Genomic DNA, 19,487 nt, shown 5'->3' with positions numbered 1-19,487 from the left:
CTACCGGTTTTGTGTCATTCAGATTATCATCTACCTTCATAGAAAAGTTAGTGAACTGATCTGAAAGTTTATTTCCTCTGTGTGTTTTTCTGAACCAAGTTTCAGAGTATCTACTGTGTCCTTTAAGTTTTCCAGAGTTTTTGCAAGTTGCGTAACCGAATCGGTAGATGCAACTGAGTCAATTTTAGCTTGCAAGGTCTCATGATTTTCATGAACAATAGTTTGCAGTTCTTTTATGGCTGCTTCGTGATTCTGTAATGCATTTTCATGCCGCGAAAAAATAGGTTGAAAATGCTCACAAATTTGTGTTTTTACGTCATTACAAACTTTTTGACATTTCGATTCAATGTTATGTAACTCAGTAGTTAAATCTTCACGTGTTTGTTCAAGCGTGGTGTCTAACTTCCGAAGATTTTGTTCCATTGTGTCTAACTTTTGAAGATTTTGTTCCATTATGTCTAACTTTTGAAGCTTTTGCTGTGTTTGTCCCATTTGTTGTATTAATTGCAATAATAATGTATTAGTGTGTGGAATCTGTTCCTCTGTGCTTTTCGGCAGTGCATTTGCACCGGCAACATTCACATTTTGACAAGCAGAAAATGTGTCTTGGCGTATTTGAGAAAACGGTGAGGACGCAAAACCTGAATCTACAGTATTTGCGAGATTGTGTCCCGTCATTTCGGATTCCTGAGGCGAGCTATTGCCGACCGATCGATCGATAATGCTTCCCTGTTCACTAATTGTTTCATTGTCTACGCCATTATTTGCCGCCCGCTCCATTTCCCTATGCACAAATACCAAATTACTACTTTGAACGTTAGTTAATTCATTACACGGTGGCGCTAACACACTGCTTTCGTCTTCACTGTCATTTCTCAGTTTACTTTGGAGCCTAGTATTACGTTTTTCACACGCCATTATTGTCACAATATTTCACACGACAACACAGAAAAGCACAATTTGAAGAGCAAAATAAGAAAACACATTAACAATAGCACTGAAAATAATATCTAGTTAATTGCAAGCGCAGCTGCGAAATACTTGGTGCAAATTTACATGCATGCCACAACTGTTTTACTGTACAACAATGAAAGACTGCAATTACAAAGGAGATTCTCTCTACAATTACGCGCTAGCAATAAAAAATAGCTACACTAATTACACAAACTACAAGAAAAAATCAGAAGATTCCAGTGAGGTATCCTCGGCTAAGGGTCGACATATAAAAAATTTATGAATTACTGTGCTGATAAACCTCTTACATTATTGGCTTTTCAAACAGCTGAGCAAAACTGAACGTACTCAAACATTCACTAAAGTGACACACAATATTTTTAGTGCAACGCAATCTGACTTTCAAAAATCCCTACAAAAGAATGACCCTGACTAACATTAACCTATACATTTCACAAATCACTTATCTCACAAAAATCTTCGTTACTCGAACTACTGCAATACAGCGAGCGCCACTACTGCCAGCTAAATAAAAGATTCAAACTACGGAAGGCACTAACTACTGATAGGCATAGTTAGCAAATGAAAGATTTTAATAGAGAACAAACAATGTAATTACCTTCATAGTGTTGAAAAATCATAATATACATAGCAATTCATGACATCCAGTCTTACAAATTTCAAAACTCCGCCATTTCTCTCCCCACATCCACCACTGCTGGCGGCTCACCTACAAACTGCGCCACGCTACGCGCTGTTAACATCCAGCTGCCCAACACTACAATGGCAGACAACAAAGCAAACTAGCCACAGACTGCACACAGCAGAGCCAGTGATTTTCATACAGAGCGCTACGTGGCGTTACCAATATAAAAACCTAAACAGCCTACTTACACGCGTGCCTTTCGGCTCCCTCTAGTAACACGATGTTGGTTCTTTTGCCAACCACAACACTAAGGACATCACACACATCCATGTACGAGGCAGGATTCGATTCTGCGACTGTAGCAGTCACGCGGTTCTCGACTGAAGCTCCTAGAACCGCTCGGTCGCCGCAGCCGGCCCCAACAGAGGACTGAAACCTACAAACAGCAAGAACGCACCCACACAACAGCTCTACTTCCCGCTCTCAAAGAGAAAACCCAGGGGGAATGGGGTGTTAGGAGACCCAACTAGAGGGCTAACCAAACTTAATTCGATTAAGGTGGACCGAGAATTGCTTACCGGTATGGTTGTCCTTAACCAGAAGATTAAATGGGCCTAAAATACGCATAATCTTACTTAGACCCAAAAAACGGGGAGTAAACTTACCAAGGTTGCCAAATCTCCCTCCTGAGAAAGTTACGGACATACACCTGATCTTCTGGCTGACCTGTGAAGACTCGCCGATTACGGTTATAACAACCAGCTTGTTTGTTGTGGGCCCTGAGAATATTGCGCCTCGCACGATTCCCATTTTCCTTGGTGACCTGAGGCGTGATATCCGCTGGAATTATGTCTTGAATCCCCCATAAGTTCGAAAGGGATTAATTAACAGGCTAAACAAGCATCAAGGAAACCGGAGTAGCCTTCAGAGCCTCATGGCTGGCGGTATTGAAGGCAAAGGTAAGCCAAGGGAGACTAGAATCCCACTTACTGGGAGACTTCTGATGAAAGATAATGAGTGCGGATTTAAGGTTACAATTGAATCTTTCTGCAAAGGACCCCTACAGATAATACGGAGTTGTAGTTACACGCTTAACACCGTTTCGAAAACAGAAGGCCTTGAAGGGAGCCGAAAGGCCGGCGCACTATCACTAACGATATTCTTAGGGGGTACAAAAACACTAAATAAGTTAGTTAAGTGCGCAATGGTGGTGGCAGCAGTCACATCACGACTCGGAAGAAGTCAGGTAAACCTCGAAAACGCGTCAATAATAACTAATACATACCGATGGTCACTTTTGCTGCGAGGTAAGGGACCCACACAATCAACATAGAATTTGTCCACGGGGCAAGATTCACGTTCAGAACTAAGGAACCCCTGTTGAAGAGCGTTATTCGGTTTGGCCACATGACACAACTGACACCAACAAACTATTTCTCTTATGTCTCGGTCAATAGACGGCCAAGTCACATGCTCCTTAATCTTCTGCAAGGGCTTTGTTGTTGTTGTGGTCTTCAGTCCTGAGACTGGTTTGATGCAGCTCTCCATGCTACCCAATCCTGTGCAAGCTTCTTTATCTCCCTGTACTTACTGCAACCTACAGCCTTCTGAATCTGCTTAGTGTATTCATCTTTTGGTCTCACTCTACGATTATTACCCTCCTCGCTGCCCTCCAATGCTAAATTTGTGATCCCTTGATGCCCCAGAACATGTCCTACTAAACGGTCCCTTCTTTTTGTCAAGTTGTGCCACAAACTATTCTTCTCCCCAATTCTGTTCAATACTTCATCATTAGTTATGTGATCTACCCATCAAATCTTCAGCATTCTTCTGTAGCACCACATTTCGAAAGCTTCTATTCTCTTCTTGTCCAAACTATTCATCGTTGATGTTTCACTTCCATACATGGCTACACTCCATACAAATACTTTCAGAAACGACTTCCTGACACTTAAATCTATACTAGATGTTAACAAATTTCTCTTCTTCAGAAACGCTTTCCTTGCCATTGCCAGTCTACATTTTCATCAGTTATTTTGCTCCCCAAATAGCAAAACTCCTTTACTACTTTGAGTGACTCATTTCCTAATCTAATTCCTCAGCTTCACCCGACTTAATTCGACTACATTCCATTATCCTCGTTTTGCTTTTGTTGATGTTCATCTTATATCCTCCTTTCAAGACACTGTCCATTCCGTTCAACTGCTCTTCCATGTCCTTTGCTGTCTCTCATAGAATTACAATGTCATCGGCGAACCTCAAAGTTTTTATTTCTTCTCCATGGGTTTTAATACCTACTCCGAATTTTTCTTTTGTTTCCTTTACTGCTTGCTCACTATACAGATTGAATAACATCGGGGAGAGGCTACAACCCTGTCTCACTCCCTTCCCAACCACTGCTTCCCTTTCATGCCCCTCAACTCTTATACCTGCCATCTGGTTTCTGTACAAATTGTAAATAGCCTTTCGCTCCTTGTATTTTACCCCTGCCACCGTTTGAATTTGAAAGAGAGTATCCCAGTCAACATTGTCAAAAGCTTTCTTTATGTCTGCAAATGCTAGAAACGTAGGTTTTCCTTTCCCTAATCTTTCTTCTAAGACACGGCGTAAGGTCAGTATTGCCTAACGTGTTCCAGTATTTCTACGGAATCCAAACTGATCTTCCCAGAGGTCGGCTTCTACCAGTTTTTCCATTCGCCTGTAAAGAATTCGTATTAGTGTTTTGGAGCTGTGATTTATTAAACTAGTAGTTCGGTAATTTTCACATCTGTCAACACCTGCTTTCTTTGGGATTGGAATTGTTATATTCTTCTTGAAGTCTGAGGGTATTTCGCCTGTGTCATACATCTTGCTCACCAGATGGTAGAGTTTTGTCAGGACTGGCTCTCCCAAGGCCGTCAGTAGTTCTAATGGAATGTTGTCTACTCCCGGGGCCTTGTTTCGACTCAGGTCTTTCAGTGCTCTGTCAAACTCTTCACGCAGTATCGTATCTTCCATTTCATCTTCATCTACATCCTCTTCCATTTCCATAATATTGTCCTCAAGTACATCGCCCGTGTATAGACCCTCTATATACTCCTTCCACCTTTCTGCTTTCCCTTCTTTGCTTAGAACTGGGTTTCCATCTGAGCTCTTGATATTCATACAAGTGGTTCTCTTTTCTCCAAAGGTCTCTTTAATTTTCCTGTAGGCAGTATCTATCTTACCCCTAGTGAGATAAGCCTCTACATCCTTACATTTGTCCTCTAGCCACCCTGCTTAGCCATTTTGCACTTCCTGTCGATCTCATTTTTGAGACGTTTGTATTTCTTTTTGCCTGATTCATTTACTGCATTTTTATATTTTCTCCTTTCATCAATTAAATTCAATATATCTTGTGTTACCCAAGGTTTCTACTAGCCCTTGTCTTTTTACCTACTTGAACCTCTGCTGGCTTCACTACTTCATCCCTCAGAGCTACCCATTCTTCTTCTACTGTACTTCTTTACCCCATTCCTGTCAATAGTTCCCTTATGCTCCCCCTGAAACTCTGTACAACCTCTGGTTTAGTCAGTTTATCCAGGTCCCATCTCCTTAAATTGCCACCTTTTTGCAGTTTCTTCAGTTTTAATCAACAGTTCATAACCAATAGATTGCGATCAGAGTCCACATCTGCCCCTGGAAATGTCTTACAATTTAAAACCTGGTTCCTAAATCTCTATCTTACCATTATATAATCTATCTGATACCTTCCAGTATCTCCAGGCTTCTTCCATGTGTACAATCTTCTATCATGATTCTTGAACCAAGTGTTAGCTATGAATAAGTTATGCTCTGTGCAAGACTCTACCAGGCTGCATCCTCTTTCATTCCTTAGCCCTTATCCATATTCACCCACTATGTTTCCTTCTCTCCCTTTTCCTACTCTCGAATTCCAGTCACCCATGGCTATTAAATTTTCGTCTCCCTTCACTACCTGAATAATTTCTTTTATCTCATCATACATTTCATCAATTTCTTCATCATCTGCAGAGCTAGTTGACATATAAACTTGTACTACTGTAGTAGGCATGGGCTTCGTGTCTATCTTGGCCACAATAATGCTTTCAGTATGCTGTTTGTAGTAGCTTACTCGCACTCCTATTTTTGTATTCATTATTGAACCTACTCTTGCATTACCCCTATTTGATTTTGTATTTATAACCCTGTATTCACCTGATCAAAAGTCTTGTTCCTCCCACCACCGAACTTCACTAATTCCCACTATATATAACTTTAACCTATCCATTTCCCTTTTTAAATTTTCTAACCTACCTGCCCGATTAGGTGATCTGACATTCCACGCTCCGATCCGTAGAACGCCAGTTTTTTTTTCTCCTGGTAATGACGTCCTCTTGAGTAGTCCCCGCCCGGAGACCCGAATGGGGGACTATTTTACCTCCGGAATATTTTACCCAAGAGGACGCCATCATCATTTAACCATACAGTAATGCTGCATGCCCTCGGGAAGGGCTTATAGGTTCCTAAATGCTCGCCAATCAACGAGTTGTGGAAATAATGGAAAATCGGACGTATTAGGATGCTTGGTTGACAGATCTTAACCTCCTTGGTACGTCCCACTTTTTTATACAAAATGCCTTTCCTGATAATGTATTCATCCAAATGCTCGCCAGCCGAAAGCCGTTTCTTAACCGGTCTCCAAGGGGGAGTCCTGATCCTGATGGTCGGCAATGTTACTGAACAAATGAGTAATAACCGCCTAACTCGACACAACTAAGGTGGCCTTCCGCAGCTTCTTGGGCGCCCTAACTAGATGGTTGTTCAGTAAACATAAGGCTGTGGACGTCCGCGAACGCATTCTCAGTTCCTCTAATGTGCTTAACCTCGAACTGAAACGCCGAAATGCGTACCGCCCACGTCACGATACAGTCAGTTTTACGCGGCGTGGCTAGCACCCAGCTTAAGGCTTGATTGTCGGGCTGTAGCTGAAATACACTACGTTCGAGATAAAACCGGTAAGTATCCAGCGCGAACAAGACAGCCAATGCCTCACATTCTTAAACAGAAAATTTCAGCTCGGCGCTGCTTAACCGACGAGACGCGTATGCTAATGGCTGCCTTTGACCTTCGAAGTCCTAAGGAGGACTGCCGAAATTCCCGCATTAGATGCGTCTGTTTGGACAATAAATATCTTATTAAAATCAGGCACTCCGACAACCGCAGGATTGGCTATGGCCACCTTAATATGCTCAAACACAGCCTCTTGAGCAGGCCCCCACTCAAAACGCACCCCTTTTCGGCGCAGTTCATTTAGAGGAGCCGTCAACTGAGCAAAATTAGGGACACAATGCGTAAAATAATTCGCGATCCCTATGAACTTGGCAATCCCTCGCTTATCAGTGGGAGGCGGAAGGGCTCTCAAGGCCGTAGTCCACTCCTGATCGAAGTGAATACTCTCGCTTGATACTAGATCACCTGCTGCCTGGCTAATGTCACCTTATTGGGTTTAACAATCAAACAGGCCCCCTGAGACCTAGCAAAAACTTCTGGACATGTTCCAAATGCTCTTGAAACAAACGACTATAAATTACCAAATCGTCCAGGTAATTGTAAACTCAGACCAATTCAAGCCTCCAAGAATATTATACGACAAACGTGTAAGGACGGCTGCGCCAGCAGCCAAACCAAAGGGCACCCTATTAAATTCAAACAAATTCCAATCAGTTGAAATCACTGTAACGTGTTTACATTCTTCAGCTAAGGGAATCTGACAATAGGCTTGATTCAAGTCGAGCACAGTAAACCCATTACCCCCGGCAAACCAAATAAAAGAGTTATGAAGAGCAGGTAAAAGAACCGATTCGAGGAGAACCTTCTTATTTAGGCGACGGTAGTCAACAAGAGACGGAAAGTCCCACCTCTGATCCTTAGGGACGAGGCATATAGGGGGACATAAGCGGATGTAGAAAGCCTAATAACTCCCTGCTCAAGCATTTTGGAGATCTTTTCCCTTAGTATATTCATCTTAGGTAGTGAGAGACGATATGGGGACTGCCTGACGGGAATATGGTCAGACAGACGAATATGGTAGTCAAGAACGTTAGTAACACCGAGTCTATCACAGAGAAACTCTGGGAACCTCTCCAACAAACCTCTTAGTTCAGAGCCCTGCTGGGAAGAAAGATGGTTGAGATCAAACTCACTAACCTTAGCATCAACAGCCAGCATGCCGGCATCTCGATACACCTTGCTTTTAGTACACTCACAGAACCCAAATTTCTGACCAGAAGCGAACTTAAAGAGAAAGGTGTACCCTGAATAATCCAGGACAAGACCAGCTTTACCGATAAAATCACATCCGAAAATCAAATCGACCGGTAGCTCGTTAACTAGGGCCAAAGACAAGGGCCACGAGAAACCCCCGAGACACTCCCTCCGACCCAACATGCAGAGGCAGCACCCGCCCGTCGGCAACCCGACGTCTCTGCACGGAACAAGGGGGGCCCGGCCTAAGTCTCGCAAGATGACCAACTTCAAAAAAACATTCCAAGCTCAACAATGAAAAGGAGTTGCCAGAATCCAAAAGGGCACAAATAGGTTCAGCACCAACTCGAGAACAAATATAAGGCAGTGGGGGTGGTGATCGAGCAGCGACACGGTACGCCAGGGTTTATAGGCTCGACCCTGGGGTCGCTGCCCAGCCGGGCGTCATTTATTGACTCTGGGCGTCCACAGCTGAGTGCAGGTATGAACTAAATGCCCTGTTCGACCACACCTGAAACAATGCCGTGATTCCCCTTTAGCAGTTACTGTATATCGATAATTGCCGCTGCTGCCACTAGCCGACAGGCAACGCTAGCGAAACCAAGTGGCGCCACTCAACACGAGAAGAAGACAAACAACCACAACCATGTCAACTAAACGATACGGTCTGGCCTCCAACAGAGGACATAAACCTACAAACAGCACCAACGCGAGCCGCAGCATGGCTCAGTAAACTTCTTGTGTTGAATAAAAATTTGGTAATGGCGTAACTTTGAGCTAAAATTATTAACCTAATGATTCTGCTAATCAACGTTTTGCTGTAAAACACCGTGTTACAGCTGTTTTCCCTGTACTACTGAACCTATACCAGTAGTAAGAGGTACCGCCCGATAGTCTGGCATTTTTGGTAATCCGGCACTGGAGCGTGTTCCCGAACGTGCTGGAGTATCATAGTTCTATTTATTTCATTTAGCAACACTAGAACTTGCACTTACGTAACGAGTCCGATTCACAGATTAACTTTGACATTAACGCCATTTGCGTTAATAATAAATATTAATAAGAGCTTATTACACTAGACAGGACGAAGACAGTATTCTACTAGACATGTTCTATTCGTGTAAAGAACGAGCAAGGTATACCCGACGTATCATCTTGGACTTCACAACAAAATAACGGAACCAATGTGTCTCATGTACTCTTTCTATGGGGTCAATCAAACTATTCTTCCAGCAATGGTGCAATAACAAGCGACAAACAATCAGTTATCTTTAAAGGTAATGATAAGGGAAAGGATTAATTCGCCCCAACGCTTCACTTTAGATTTTGCACGTATTGTCACACCCTTCAGTGTAAACCACAGAACAAGCAAGTGTAACAACGCGAGAATAATTTCGCTCGTAATATTTGTTAAATAACTTAATTACATAATAAATAATAAGAATCTAAAATTAGTCGTTTTTAACAAACATTTTTAAGACCATAAACAATAAAGATCATTGGTTAATAAAGTCCCATAAACTTGAGCAAGGATCACCTTTTCAGTCTCTGAATGAAGTCAGTAGGTGACATAGTGGACAATCAGACGTACATTAAATGTTACACCATTAAGGACGATCACTCATTAAGAATTATAACCACAAATTAAAGAAGATTCATTTAAAGCAATTAACATCAATAGCAAATAATTAAGTCACGTCTCAGCAAATTTATGACAACCAAATCTTTCAGTTCTATAACAGTGTTGGATCGTGGAATACGCCGGATTACCGACACAGAAGGCTACCTTTTACCAAACAGCAAGTTCTCCAAACCTATAACTATCTTAATAGTGTACAATACTTAGGTTATCCAGCACTACTCTTGGGCACGACGGTGGAGTAGATAAATAACATCTTATTTCATTCTCCTGGAACGTTGAGCGGCAATAGGCACTCGGGCAACTCTTATCCCAGCGTAGCTCGGGAAAGAGGATGACTCCACCAGGAAGAGGAAACATTTACCCGAACTGGAAAGGGAACTCGTCTAACACGAGCCACTAGCTTTGACAAAGACCAGTTGGCAATTTTTAATCATTAACCAAAGCTTGCTGGTCAGCGGAAGAAAATTAGAAGGTAGCTTTATTTGTGCTCACAAGAATTGATAACTTCTGCAAATGAGATTCCAGCAGAACTACCGCCGTAGTATCAATACGGGACTTCGGAGCTGAGGGGAGCAAGTGAACAACGGTCTCTACGCAATAGGCCAACATTTCAGGCAGACCGAGCATCCGACATCAGTGGTGGATAGGCGGATTGCGAAATAGAAACTCTAGCACAACGTTAAATGTAATTAAACACACCACTTAAATGCCACGGGAACTAAACTCCTTAGCACAAGAATATAAATACAATGAAAACCAAAGTTAAATATGCCTACGTACTAAAACACAACAGATATTGGCGAACATTAACATAATCTCGTATTTCAGACATCCATAAAATTAATTGGCTCTATCTCTCCGCCAGACAGTACAAGTTTATTTAACGTTTTACAATGTGCTTACCCAAAGAGGGACCTACGCCGTCCATGGGAAACCAACGGTTTGCAGAAGGTCCACAGCCAAAAAAATTTTGTTTTTTGTTTCTTTACGACGAGCGCCTTAAGTCAGTATGGCGTACAAATGCACGATCATGCAAGAGGGCAGTAACACACACACACACACACAAGCCAATTTACGATCACAAACTCAAAGCAGAGAAACGTTGCCACACAGTTATTAATAGCTCCCACAACAACGGGAGATTGACCCAGCCAGACAACGGCCGTTGCACTAACTAGATGAAAATTCCTACTTTCAGTGAAGACACCGCCTTCCGGAGGTCATTGGGAGCCGCAGACGGACTTCATAGCTTCCCCAGCCCATGAACGGAAACCAAATGTTGTCCACAAATTTACGGCTTCTTGTGTCCTCACGCCCCGGGTTTTTGGGCCCATCCAGACCTAAGATAGAGGGCCAAAGACTCGCCTCAAATACCTCATCCGCCCTGGGCACGGCACTCAGTGCCTCCTCCCAGTGGGCGCGCTAGCAGTGCACTCGCGGATAGAGAGCCTGATTAGGGAGAGAGTGGCCTTAGGTGAAGTTGCCCGTGATTGGTTGATTAGCTTTGTCGCCATTTTTCTGCCAAACGTCTCTCGCGCTTCCTATGTTCACCGTGCTTTTGACTTGAATTGAAGTTCAGAGGACTTTTGGAAACGATTGAAAGGTATTTGAATTATTGAGAGACTTGTTATGCGTTGTGCATTCATGTTCGATTTAGTTGTATATCGTTTTTAGTACGTAATTAGCGTTTGAGATCTTAAATACGAGTTGAAATAATGAAGCGTTTTGTGATGAAGTCCGTAGGCTTACATGTTTGAAGTAAACACGTTAGTAATTGTACAGCGTTGTTCAAAATGGTTCAAATGGCTCTGAGCACTATGGGACTTAACTTCTAAGGTCATCAGTCCCCTAGAACTTAGAACTACTTAAACCTAGCTAACCTATGGACATCACACACATCCATGCCCGAGGCAGGATTCGAACCTGCGACCGTAGCGGTCGCGCGTTTCCGGACTGTAGCGCCTTTAACCGCTTGGCGAGTACAGCGTTGTTTTTGACATCTGTAATTCGTTCTGCAGACGTTCGTAAACGATGCCAGGTTGTGCTGCATTTGGTTGTTCCAATAGACGCGAAGGTTGATTTCGCCTGTTAGCATTTCCACGCAATGAAGAAAGACGAAAGCAGTGGGTAGTATTTATTTAATTACGCCTATAAAAATGTTTGGTTCTTCACTTTGCTCAGACAACTCTGATTTTAAGGTTTCAGTTTTTTTAAATATTTTTAGTCACGCAAAACAGGTAGGCCTATTACAATTTACTGCATTTTTAAGATCTTTTTTCTTTAACAGTTCGTGCATACTGGTAGCATCACAAGCTTTTCTGAAGCCAATATCTGACAGTCCTTGCTGGAAACGGAATGTTCCTGTAATTGTTGTGCCATGCTCATTCGACTTTATAGCGTCAAACTTTATTTCGTTCCGAATCAGAACACTAGGCATTATTTTGGCTTCAGTATTATTGCCTGAATGTTGACACAGGAAAGTTGTAAGCACGTTTTCCGCTGTTGTCGTGGTTGTTGGAACATTATTCGTAGTAAATAAATGTAGGTACTCTTGAAGACAGTATTTAATAGGCCCACTTATTGTGGGGTACAAGAGATACGGTAGTTTTCTTGTTATATTTGGTTGTCATTACTGTAGCCTACATTTAACATTACCTGATTTTTGTAATCTTTTTCGTTTATTATCTAAGAGAGGTACTCCATATATATGAAAGAAAATCGTAAGCAGTTGTTTACTTGTGACATGCGAAAAGTTTGAAGACGTGACAAGAAGTACTAATACGTCTCACACTTTTTGCATGTCACAAGTAAACAACTGCTTACAACTCTCATTCATCTGGCGAAATACAGGTACGTTAAATCTTTAGCGTTATGCACTTCGGATACAAAACAAATGCTATACACTATATTTTTTTATTTACGTTACTTTCATTGCAATATGTCTAGTAAACGAACTGGCCGGCCGCGGTGGTCTCGCGGCTCTAGGCGCGCAGTCCGGAACCGCGCGACTGCTACGGTCGCAGGTTCGAATCCTGCCTCGGGCATGGATGTGTGTGATGTCCTTAGGTTAGTTAGGTTTAACTAGTTCTAAGTTCTAGGGGACTGATGACCACAGCAGTTGAGTCCCATAGTGCTCAGAGCCAACCATTTAGTAAACGAACTTGAAAGGAGATAAATGCAAGTAACGAATAATTTTTACAGCCACTGTATCAAATTTTCCTCTGCTGTACGTAGCAGGCTACTATGAGTATATTATAGCTGTAAAGAAAGGCATTTAACGAATGATTTCGCCGTATTGTCTTGTGCTCTTGATTCGGTGAGTGTGTACTGCACTACTTCACTACTGGAAATTCGAAAGTCCCGCCCGCAGTTTGGCAGAAAAATGACCGCGTATCGTCCGGTTGGCCACTCTCTCCCTATACAAACTCTCTAAGTCGCGGAGGCTCCGCAACGCCCTCTAGGAAAGCGCGGAAACTCCAAACAGGAGTAAACCAAGGGAAAAACAGGAACTGTGGCAAACGACACGGTTGAGTGTCAAAAATGAAAAGAAAAGCAATACATTCGAGCACTTGCTCTTTTACTAAATAACTGTCGTAGTTTTAATCGCTAGTGTATATTTCCAATACCTGCTACATATTTTTGAAAAATTGTCTGCAAAAACTTTGGCAAACGACAAGAACAATTTTTTGCACTGTAAGCCACAAGATGTCTGGAGACGAACTGGTCTCACTACAGAGCATCATGCGTACATTTTAAAGTAGATCACGCGTCTCGCACTTAGGATACCAACTCGACCAATACGAAATCACGGTATTCCGTATTGCTAGACTACTTTATAATACTTTTAAAGTATTTAGGAAGGAACCTGTTCCGGCGTAAAATCAAGCGCCGTCACTTCCGCATGGAATGTTACACCAGAGACGACGTCAGCCAACATAGCGCTGACTAGGACGACACCACGACAGGAGCGGCGCCTACACGAAGAGAATATGAGCGCCGCTCCAGCTAGCCTCTTCCGCATTAGAAGACCCGGACTAGAAGACGCACTAGGAGAACCGCACTAGAAGACGAGCCGTGACTGATGAACTGTTGTATTATTTACTTGCATGGAAGTTCTATTTTGCGAAGGACATTGATTATTTGCATTATTGTCAATTACTTTCGACACCTCATTGTAACTCTGCCTCGTGATGACTGGCTGTTGTGTGATGTCCTTATGTTAGTTTGGTTTAAGTAGTTCTAAGTTCTAGGGGACTGATGACCATAGATGTTAAGTCCCATAGTGCTCAGAGCCATTTGAACCATTTTAACTTAACATCTGAAGTATTGTCAATGTAATTTTCTGTAATAAACTCCATTGACAACATTTGCTTCAATTGTTGTTTAGTTGTGCGAGAAAACAGCTTCCTATACACCCTATTTTAGACGAGTGAGCAGGATCCCTCAGAACCATTATTCAAATAAAAAAAAGCATCGTTAACAGCTCTTTCTAGTATTGCAATTGATTTACTATTAACGGGTGTCGTGAGTGATTTGAAATTCGCGAAACACCTAGTTTCTTACCGCTCCAGGCTGGTCGTGTTGGCTCTGATTTCACACTATGACTACGTTAGGGGAATGGGGCGGGGGGCGGGGGGCGGGGGCACTGCTGGTGCTGCTCCGGTCCTCGGTGGAGCTGCACGCGATGAGTGGATGGCAGCCACCTGGCACAGTACCATGATACCATGGTGGTGGTCAGACAGCCTGGAGCACGTCGGCGACAGTCACAAGGCGACACGGATGATGTTTCGTTCGTGGGGCGCGCAACTGTGCTGACATCAGCGCCTGTACGAAGTCCCAATTTTTACACAGTCCAGTCTAGCCACTGTCACGAATTATGATGATAATGATAGTTAAATGATGAGGAGAACACAAACACCCGGTCCCTGGGCAGAGAAAATCGCCAAGCCAGTCAGAAATCGAACCCGGGACCCCATGATCCAGATGCAGCAACGCTAGCCACTTGACCACGAGCTGCGGACGGGGAACACGGAGAGCTGGAGTCAGCGGCCGTGTTTGATGTCTCGGACTGCACTTGGGCGGCAGAGTGGGAGCCGGAAGAGGCAGTTGCAGGACAGCTAGGATCGAAGTGCTATGCGAACCAGAGGTGGCAGTTGTTGGATGGCTAAGAACTAAGCGGTGGCTGCAGAGACAATCATGGGAAGCTTCTACAAGCTGGGACGTCACTAACGGTCAGTGCGGGGAGCGGGTGCTGCGTCAATGAAACAACCTATTGGAGAGGACGCGATTTTAATGGAAGCAGAGAAAGGAGCTTCTGCACTTCAAGAGTACATGGTATCTATTTTAGTTGCTGTCGTTGACATTCTGGCGATTCAGTGATTCAACACAGTGTGCGCTGTTGAGTGCTAGAAGTGCATTGAGAGTATTGGTTAACGTGTAATATTACTGAGTCGTGTGCGGCTCGTGTTGGTGCCATTGGTAGGTTGGCATCGTGTGATAGGGATATTGGCGTCCGTTTTCTTCTTCTGTTCACTGGTGCCACTACGTTTGCCCGCTTTGTCTGTCCGTCAGTGGCAGCAGCAGCGCTTATCGATAGCAAATACTGTGGTACTATCTTTGGAGCGACCTCTAGTATTTCCGGGTCGCCGTGTGTCACGGAGTTCGCTTAGGACGGAGGAGCAGTGAGGTTCGCACAGCGCCAGTACTCGCTGGGACAAATGGCGATACATGCCCTGCCCGAGAGAAGGACGTGATCGCGAGAGTGCACGACCGCATCGCGGTCCGGATTCAGCGGGGTTAGTTTGAATGGATCGTTATATTCGAGTAGTTCAACCTTCACTTGTGTGAGTGTCCGTCCGCTGAAGTGACCTCATGGCGATAAGCTGTCAGTCGACGATTCATACTGGCACGTATCCCTTGCCTGACTTGAGCGGGGACGACCGTTGGTTGGTTGGTTGGTCGGTCGGTCGGTCGTCTCATCGAACGACGTGTATTTGGTCCTCCGACCGCTTCTGGGCCCTCTGTGTTTGTGTCGACTTGTGGTTCGTGCTTGTTGTGCCACAGTGACTAGTTTTAGCATTGTTTGAGTCGTTGGTGGGATTGTTTTCGCGGGTCCGCGTGTATCTAGTGTGTCTGAATGAGCAGTTATTTTAACGCTGTCTCCGTACTGCATTTGTGGAGTGGTTGCTTCTGACTTTCGATGTTTTAAAAGTCGGATTCTGCAGACACAGTGCTGTCTGTCACTTCGCCCTCGCCTGAATTATTCTGTCGTTGTACTCGTTATCAGATGTTAGGTGGATTTCATAAGAGGGTTGGTCGGCGTTTAAACTGTCCCTAGTTTGAGTTGCCATCCTGTTACGTGAGCATAACGCTTGGCTGCCTGTCTCACCGCTTACGCAGCTGTAGGGACTTTTCTCAGGTCGATCCTTGGAGCACTGTCTGTGGAGCACTCCCATTTTTTCATTTGGTCTGATTGTCAATTGTTTAAAAATAATACTTGTTTAAATTATTCCTATTGATTGTGGCTTTCAGCCGACAAATAATTTTGAATTCTTTCTTACTAAGGCCTTCAGCCGTCAGTATAGCTTGTGTTACAGTCAATTTTTTTAAAAAAAAGATTGTTTAAAAAATTATTTTGGTATTTTTAATATGTAATTGTCTTCCTCATTTGTGATTCAGGCCTTCAGCCGTTAATGGTTCTGAAGTATTGCTTGTGGTCTTCAGCCGACAAATAATTTTGAATTATTTCTTAATAAGGCCTTCAGCCGTCAGTGTAGCTTGTCGTGCAGTCAATTTTTTTAAAGACTGTTTTAAAAGAAAAATTATTTCCTTAAAGTGTGTGTGTTTACTGTGCAACCAACGGTAACTGATGAGGCCCCGTCCACAGCTTTTCCTGCCTTCCGTAAGTCCCACCCCACGTTTCAATTACACATAGAAGTTCGATGTTATCATACGACAAGTTGTGGCTGTCTCTGTAGCTCGATTATGGCCAGAGGACATCGGCTGTTACGTACTTTTCAATTCAATAAACTTTACCAACAGCAGTATATTTTTGTTATTTTATTTTATTTCGAACGCAACCAGTTTCGGCAATTCATTTTGCCATCTTCAGGCCCCATACGCTTTTTTAGAATCAACGATTCATGGTATCCAGTTTTATTGCGTTGTACGTTAAGCTCGTTGGTTCGAAAAAAACGTATGGGCCCTGAAGATAGAAAAATGAATTGCCGAAACTGGTAGCGTTCTAAATAAAATGAAATAACCTAAAGTATACAGCTGTTGGTAAACTTTATTGACTTGAAAATTTGTGGCTGTTGCTTGATAATATGCTGTACTTGCAGGTGCGTTCTCTGAAAGTGATAGCCATTGTGGTTTTGCTACATTATGCGCCATGGGCCTGACTGCTATGTTTTTATTACGTTGTAAGCTTAACTCATTTGTTGTTGCCTTTTATACAAGGAAAATCAGCTCGTTATTGCCTTGTAAGAATGACAGATTTATATGTTTTATTTTCTATTAGTTAACTGGATATACGTTGGTGGAACCTTCGTTGCAGTAGCTAATTGGTGATGGCAGTAGCGGCCGGTGTGGCCGTGCGGTTCTGGCGCTGCAGTCTGGAACCGTGTGACCGCTACGGTCGCAGGTTCGAATCCTGCCTCGGGCATGGATGTGTGTGATGTCCTTAGGTTAGTTAGGTTTAAGTAGTTCAAAGTTCTAGGGGACTGATGGTCACAGATGTTAAGTCCCATAGTGCTCAGAGCCATTTGAACCATTTGATGGCAGTAGTAGTAGACCAATATTAAATTACGTAGTACATGGATGACCATAATTTAGTCTTAAAGTATTTTAGCATCTTATGATTAACTGCAGAAGGTACATCTACTGCAGTTCCTCTCTGTAGTCGAAGGCTTTACGTAGTGTAACGGTGACTACTGCTTCCCAGCACTGTGTACTGAGGCAAAGGTTTGGTTTTAATTCTGTAGGCATTTGTATTGCTACAAACCTACGTAGTGCTACAGATTAAGTTCTGCTTCTCTGATACAGTATTGTTGTTCTTTTATTAAGAAGAATTTTGTGTTTAGTAAATTAACCATTAAACTGAGTTCACACCTCTACAACCCCAAGCCCAACGTAAACCTACGCCACAAGTAACAATGCTTCTCACAGCTGAAAAAAACTTCACATCTCGTGATGTTTCTAGTAAAAGATTATTAATATAAAGAAGAGAAAATGAGGGTAGTAAGATGGAACTTTAAGAGACAGCATTATTTCCCAGTCTGACGAAGACTCATAGCTCACTACAGGTGACGTTCCTAGTGACATCCTCATTTCTTGGTAGATAAATACGCCTTGAAACGTTCGCAGAATTTCCTCTAACACAAAAATATCAGAATTTATTTGAATTGTGAATGAACACAGGGAGGTCCTGTAGATACGCTTTCGTGACTACTAGCATACACAAACTTTTCTCTGTAAATAATTGAAACGTACAAGGCGGTGAGGTACTAAGTCTAAAGTCGAAGAATGCCACCATAATACAATTTTTTCCCTAGGTGGAGGTGAAAACATAGTCCAACTGTAACTTTTATGTTTACGTTTGTCACATGTGTCGTCTTCGTTGCGAAACTTTTCGTTACAACTTTTTGCAGTTCTTTCTTCGAGCGCTGTCAGTTGCTGTTAATGAGAAGTGAATATTATTTGAACATTCACGGTGGCCGGGCTAGATATAGAGCAAAACTTTGTTTATATTTTAGTACCTATTAACGCTTACAACTTTGTACAACATTCTAGACGGGAGCTGAAACAGTACTCCATTTCTCGCCACATGTTCATAAGTGGAACCTGTGTTACTTTCCTCTGCTGCGGTGTAGATCTGTTGCCTCTAATCTAGCAGATCTCAAACCCTTCTTGTATAAACAACATCCTTGATAAACAGCCATGCACTAAAATCCAGTAGAGGCAGATCAGTACTGCGGAGGGCCAGGAAGTGGGACCTCCGGCTCCCCCCTCCGCCTGCCCCTCCGGTCGAACGCGTGGGATGCGCCTCATGGAGAAATTTTGTAACATCCCGATGACGGGGGGGGGGGGGGGGGAGGGGTAGCACCTTCGTGCTGGAAAATTAGGTCGGGAGGCATCAGTGGAACTGCATAGTTCACCAACAAGTCGATATACACTGAAGCTCCAAAGAAACTAGTATAGGCATGGAATTCCAATACAGAGATAAGTAAACAGGCAGAATAAGGTGCTGCGGTGCTGCGTTCGACAATGCCTGTATAAGACAACAAGTGCCTGGTGCAGTTGTTAGAACGGTTACTGCTCCTACAGTGGCAGCTCATCAGCATTTAATTGTTTGAATGTGGTGTTGTAGTCGGCGCACGAGGTAGCGATGAAGCGGGGCTTTTTCCGTAGAACCATTTCACTAGTGTACCGTGAATATCAGGAATCCAGTAAAACATCGAATCTACGACATCGCTGGGGCCGGAATAAGACCATGTAGGAAGGGAACCAACGACGAGTAAAGAGAATCGTTCTACGTGACATAAGTGCAACACGTCCGAAAATTGCTGCAGATTTCAATGCTGGGTCACCAACAAGTGTAAGCGTGCGAACCATTCAACGAAACCTCGTCGATGTTGGTTTTCGCAGCCGGAAGCCCACTCGTATACCCATGATGACTGCACGAGAGAAAGCTTTACGCGTCGCCTGGGCCCGTAGACACCGGCATTGGACTGTTAATGACTGGAAAACTGTTGTCTGGTAGGACGAGTCTCGTTTCAACTTGTCTCGAGCGGACGGATGTGTACGGCTATGGAGACACCCTCGTGAATCCAGGGTCCCAGCATGACAGCAGAGGACTGTTCAAGCTTGTGGAGGCTCTGTAATGGTGTGGGGCGTGTGCAGTTGGAGTGACATGGGACATCTGATAGGTCTAGACACGACGCTGACAGGTGACACATACGCAAGCATCTTGTGTGATCACATGCATCCATTCATGACGATTGT

The sequence above is a fragment of the Schistocerca piceifrons genome, chromosome 4 (genome assembly GCF_021461385.2).
Source record: "Schistocerca piceifrons isolate TAMUIC-IGC-003096 chromosome 4, iqSchPice1.1, whole genome shotgun sequence".
Taxonomy (NCBI): domain Eukaryota; kingdom Metazoa; phylum Arthropoda; class Insecta; order Orthoptera; family Acrididae; genus Schistocerca; species Schistocerca piceifrons.
The sequence above is the reverse complement of the archived record's forward strand: the minus strand, read 5'-3'. Positions refer to the sequence as shown.